This window comes from Alligator sinensis, unplaced genomic scaffold (genome assembly GCF_000455745.1).
Source record: "Alligator sinensis unplaced genomic scaffold, ASM45574v1 scaffold73_1, whole genome shotgun sequence".
Lineage (NCBI taxonomy): Eukaryota > Metazoa > Chordata > Crocodylia > Alligatoridae > Alligator > Alligator sinensis.
In genome coordinates this window covers 3,472,946-3,478,120 of record NW_005841838.1, presented here as the reverse complement: position 1 = coordinate 3,478,120, position 5,175 = coordinate 3,472,946, and the positions used below count along the sequence as shown (strand labels likewise).

Here is a 5,175-nt window from a genome sequence, read left to right as displayed (position 1 = left end):
CTCCCCTCCCCTGTGGGAATCCTCTTTTCCCTGCAACTCAGGCAGTCCTTGTCCTCTGTGCCAGACTGCTCTCTCGCCTGCAGTGGGCTTTGAGGGGGGGAAGGGTTGCTGTCCCCTGGAACAGGGCTCCGCTATGAAGGGCTCCTGTGGCCTCTGGCTTGGCCCCATCGGCTGGCTCAGTAGCCTGATCACCATCTGGCTCACTGGACTCAACCTTTTGCTGCGGGTTGGAGGCCTGGGCTGCCTCATGCAGCAACAGGCTCGGTCTGCTCCCGGACCCTCCATGCAGCGCCTCCCGCACCGAGCTCCCAGCCTCGTTCCAGGGGTTGAGGACCTGAGCCGCCCAAGTGCTCCAAAGGTCCTACCCCATGCACTGTGTCTCTGGCCGCACACCAGAGGTTTCAGACCTGAGTCGCCTCACACAGCTCCCAGGGTCTGGACGCCGTGTGCTGTGTGGCACACGGAGAGCCTAGCTGCTGGAGCCATCCGCCACTTCCCGCTGATAGAAGTCTTCAGGGGTGCTTCTGGGCTACAGCTTCACCCTGCTGAGCAGCTCTCCTCAGCTCTTCGAAGCCCCGCTCTTCTCTCTTCCGGATGTGCTCCCCTCATGCTGGGCACGCAGCTCCTGTTATGTGCTCCAGGGCTCCGCCCCTGAAGTCTTCCGGACCTGAGTGTTGCAGTCTGGGGGGGGGGGGGGGGGGGGGGGGGGGAACTCCTCTCCCCTCAGGAAAGGGGCATGACTGAATGGGGAGCAGAGGGGCCATAGGGAACAGCAGGGGCCACAGAAATGGTGGCAGGGGGAGTGACAGCAGTGGTGGGTAGGAATGCAGGAGGGAAAGCAGGGAAACAGTGGGGGAGTGGCGGTGGCGAGGTGGAGCACAGAGCCCATGCTGTACCCTGGGGCTGGTAGAGACCCAGGGTGAGGCAGCAGGAGAGCTGAGCCTGGCTGCGGGGTCTGCTTGGCTGCAATGCACGTGGTCTGCAAGAACTGCACACGATGAAGTCAGCAGTTCAGCCCCATCTCTCTCTTTCTCTCCCACCCCATCCACCATAATCCCAGATCCTCCCACAGCCCCCACCTCAAACGCATACCCCACACTCCTCCACCATATCTACACACCCCCCCAACATGCACCCTCTTACCACCCACACACATATAGTAGGACTGTATTTTGAGCTATTTTGCAATCACCTTTAGATAAACTTTGCAAACACATAAATCAGTACAAAAATATTTTTAATAAAATTAAAATAATTTATAGTGGATATTTTATTTTTTTTAATATGATTTGGGTTTTTTTTTTTCTGGTTTCAAGATTGCAGCACACTGTGTTCTAAAAGGAGTACTTCCATGGCAGGAGGAGAGACTTCCTGTGGCAAAGGTCAGGGTTGGGGGCGACAGGGGGCAGGGCTAGCCAAGCAGACCTGGACAGCACACCAAAACTTGGTAAGTGGCCCTCCATCCAAAATAATTGCCCTCCCCTGAGCTAGCCTTTTTACTACCAAATGGCCCATCATAAATACAGCCTATAAAAGCTAACAAAATTAATATAATTTAAATGATTTATTATTTATAAAGAGAGATGTTTATTTACATCTTGACAGATATTCTCCAAACTATCATATTGGTTCATAGGAAAGTAGGAGTGGAAAGGACATCATCAGATCATCTATTACAGCTCCCTGCTCAAGGCAGGATTCACCCCTGACTAAACCATCCCAGCCAAGTATCTGTCCAATCTGGTCTTGAAAATTTCCAGGGATGAAGATTCCACAGTTTCTCTAGGTCAGTGGCTCCCAACCTTGGGTCACGACCCAAAACAGGGCCACGGGGGTCCGCCCCTCACTCTGCCCCTCCCACTTCCAGGGCTTTTCTGGCACACGGTCCCCATGGCTCTTGCTGCCACTCTCACTGCTGCTGCCCCCTGTGATGCTGGCCTGGCCTGGGCTCTGCTGGCACTGCTGGGCATGAGTGAGTTGGCAGTGGGGGCAGGGGTTGTGACCCGTATTTAGGGTTGCAGCAAAAAAAAAAAAAAAAAAAAGGTTAGGAGCCACTGCTTTGGTAGCCTGTTCCAGTGTTTCACCACCCTTATAAGAGGGTTCTTCCTAATCTCCAAACCAAATTTCCTGTATTGCAGTTTGAGGCCATTGCTCCCCAGTGCTGGCAGCAGCAAAAAAAAAAAGAGGTATTTGAAGACAGTTTATTGAATGCCCTCACTCCCCAGTTTTTTCTTCTTCAGACTAAACCCCAGTTTTTTTCTTTACTTAGAAGTCATGCTTCCCAGGCCTCTAATAATTTTTGTTGGCCCCTGCTGGACCCTTGCCAATCTTTCTTGAAGCATGGGGCCCAAAACTGGGCACAGTCCTCCAGGTGAGGCCTCACCCATGCTGAACAGAGTGGCAGAATTGCTTCCCTTGATTTGCTAGTGACACTTCTGTTAAAACAGCTCAGCATGCTGTTGGCTTCCCCCCTCCCCCACAATAAGAGCACATGTTTGCTGTTGCACACACAAATTTCATAAACCTTTTTTAGCCATTAGCTTAGAATTGTCCAAGTGATGTAAGTTTTTACTAGCGGGAAACTCAAATTCTTGGAAACTTTTGAAATGCAAGATTTGAGTTGTACCCACATTCAGCAAATAAAGTATTTTATTAAATACTTTATCTACCACTTTATTTTCTACCACCATTTCAACTATTTTAAAATCCATTCCTTTATTAAATTGGATAGCAAAGAGCAATGCACATCTGTTAGCATAATGAATGATGTGTTTGTGACTGGTCATTCTTATTGGATAAAATGCATTTGTCCATATTTAATTCACAAAAACCCAGTATTAAAACTGGCCACCTGGACTAGCAGCCTCAACAAATAGGCATGCAGGATGAATTAATCTTCTTCATTTCCAATGTAGCTTTCAGGATAGGGGTGCAGTGTACTGGAAGAACAACATGGAGAAGGCTATATTCAATGGGAGATTCTTGTTAAATTATAAAAGCACAACTTTAAATTCTGTAGCTGTTTCATTGTTCTACTTGAATCTTTGGGGCCCACTATTTACAATGAAAATGTGTTAGCTTACCCATACCATGTACTGCACTCGCTAAAAATTCGTAACCACAAATTTGAATTCAGGGGACAAACCTATAACGCTTGGGGGGCTAGAAAACACTTGCCCTTTGGAGAGCTTGTTACCTAACAGTCTGCCCTATAGGGCTTCTTGCATGTGCTTCGATATATATCTGCTAGAGACAGGATATCAATTAGATGGCCCACTGATTTGATCCTGTATGGCACATCCTACATTATCTTAGCTCATAAGAACATAAATAACCAGAGCCTCATGTGTGAGAGAGGAACAGTGACTTAGCAGTGCTGGCACTCTTAGGAACAAAGGATCCTGGATTGCTGCATATTTTGCCTTTCATCAATGACTGCCCTAGTAAATCTCTATTACCAGCCTCAGTGGGAACAGGCTGACTGACAGTTATTATTTATATCATCATTAGTGCCCATCCCTCAAGCTAATGCTAAGGGACCAAAGAAGTGGTTGCAAAAAAATGAAAAAAAATGATAAAACAAAGTTTTTAAATCACCACCCAGCCTACTCCTGCATTTTATTTATCGGTAGACAAATTCTGTATCTTGCATGTTTATTCCATAGCAGAAACTAATATACAAATAAGCAACTGAACACTTTCAGGATACCAGAAGAAGCCGACTAACATGCCAAAGAATATTTGGAGGGGATAGAAACTGCCAGAGCCGACTTGAGGGTCCTAAAAGAAGGCATTTATTTTTAGTTATCAAATGGTAAGGTGGTTGATTGAGCAATTCTGTGCCGTAGGTCTACATGGTCTTACTGGCATCTTTGCTGAAAAGGACAGATCTTGGTTGTATGCTACTTCAGAAGATTTAATTGGTAGGGGTGACAATGGATGGAAAGATCTTTGCATACCACCACAATTCCTCTGCACCCCATCTTCAGACTACTCCAGATTAATTTTTAGTTTGAAGTTTGGTAACTCCTGCAAAGCATGACACTTTATAAACAGATTATTATGAATTCTAGCTCATAAATTCAAGCAGACTGTATCCTTAAATATCTGTACACAGCACTTTTCTGAAGTTTAAATGAATAATATGCTTTCTTTGTATGCAGTTTATCTTAATTATTTTTCCTATACTAAAAATTAACTGAAGAGCCCTGGCACCAATACCAAGACATTACTAATGCTCCACTAATAGAAAACACATTTGTGGTGGTAGTGGTAGCGGTATTTCCGATGGCCTATATATTGCCCAGCAGAAAGCATTAAAACATTAATGTCATGAACTACAAATATTACAAGTTTATTCCTTTGTTCTCTGCTATGTAATACTTTGGCTCCTATAAAAATGCAAGGACCAGTGAATCCTCGCAAAGGAAATGGAAGTCTCATATCTTTCCCTCATATAAACACTGAAGATGTTGTGCACCAGGTTATGAGCAGTCTAGGCTAGGTTAATTACCTGAAGTGCAGATGTAGTCCACGTTGGCTTCACAGGGAATTGAGGCCCAGAGGGTCTGGTGTCAAACTGGATTCACAAGCAGTAGCTAATAGGATAAGCCAAGGTCAGAAGCCAAAGCCAGAGACAAAGCAAGCTGAAAGTTAACTGGGATCAGAAGCCAAAAGCAAGAGCCAAAAGTCAAACCAGAATCACGAGCAGAGAACCAAAGAACACCAAGGGTCTTAGAGTCAGAAACAAGAGTCAGAGTAGGGAGTCAAAACCACAAGACCAGCAAAAAAGCACATGGGAGGTCTGGAACAAGAACTTTCACTTTTTCCCCCAGGCAAAAAAAAATGTAGGCAAGGCTTGGTTTTTAAGAGTTGAAGCAGGTGGGGCCTGCTGCCTGTGGTTTCAGGGGACTGACTGCCCTGACTACCTCACTCAGTCCAGCTGGGACCATGGCATTGCTCCAGGCTTGCTGCAGGTAGCACTTGTTTGGGGGAGTAGTTGCCCTAATCTTTTGATTGGGATCTTCTGGGTCCATTGTTCTGGCCTGGACTCATAAAAGCCTTTTCAGTTTGGTAGAATTACGCCAATGTAATTTTCCCTTCCCAATCCAATAAAGGACAAGGAATGACTAAGCAAAGCAAAGCTGCAGCGCCATTAAGGCCCATAATTGTCAG

At 46.0% G+C, this 5,175-nt stretch overlaps 1 long non-coding RNA gene across 3 annotated transcripts in view; it reads right to left on the bottom strand.

The window, feature by feature from the left end:
* The window catches only part of LOC102374363, a 25,277-nt gene extending 20,491 nt beyond the window's left edge, over positions 1-4,786 (bottom strand). For 2 of the 3 annotated variants that reach the window (XR_001358001.1, XR_001358002.1), the window contains exon 1: positions 4,514-4,786. This is a non-coding gene — a long non-coding RNA (uncharacterized LOC102374363). Of the gene's footprint in view, positions 1-2,851; positions 2,940-4,513 lie in introns of all 3 variants that reach the window. The other variant, XR_001358003.1, reaches the window with a different exon arrangement.
* Positions 4,787-5,175: the final 389 nt, after the last annotated feature.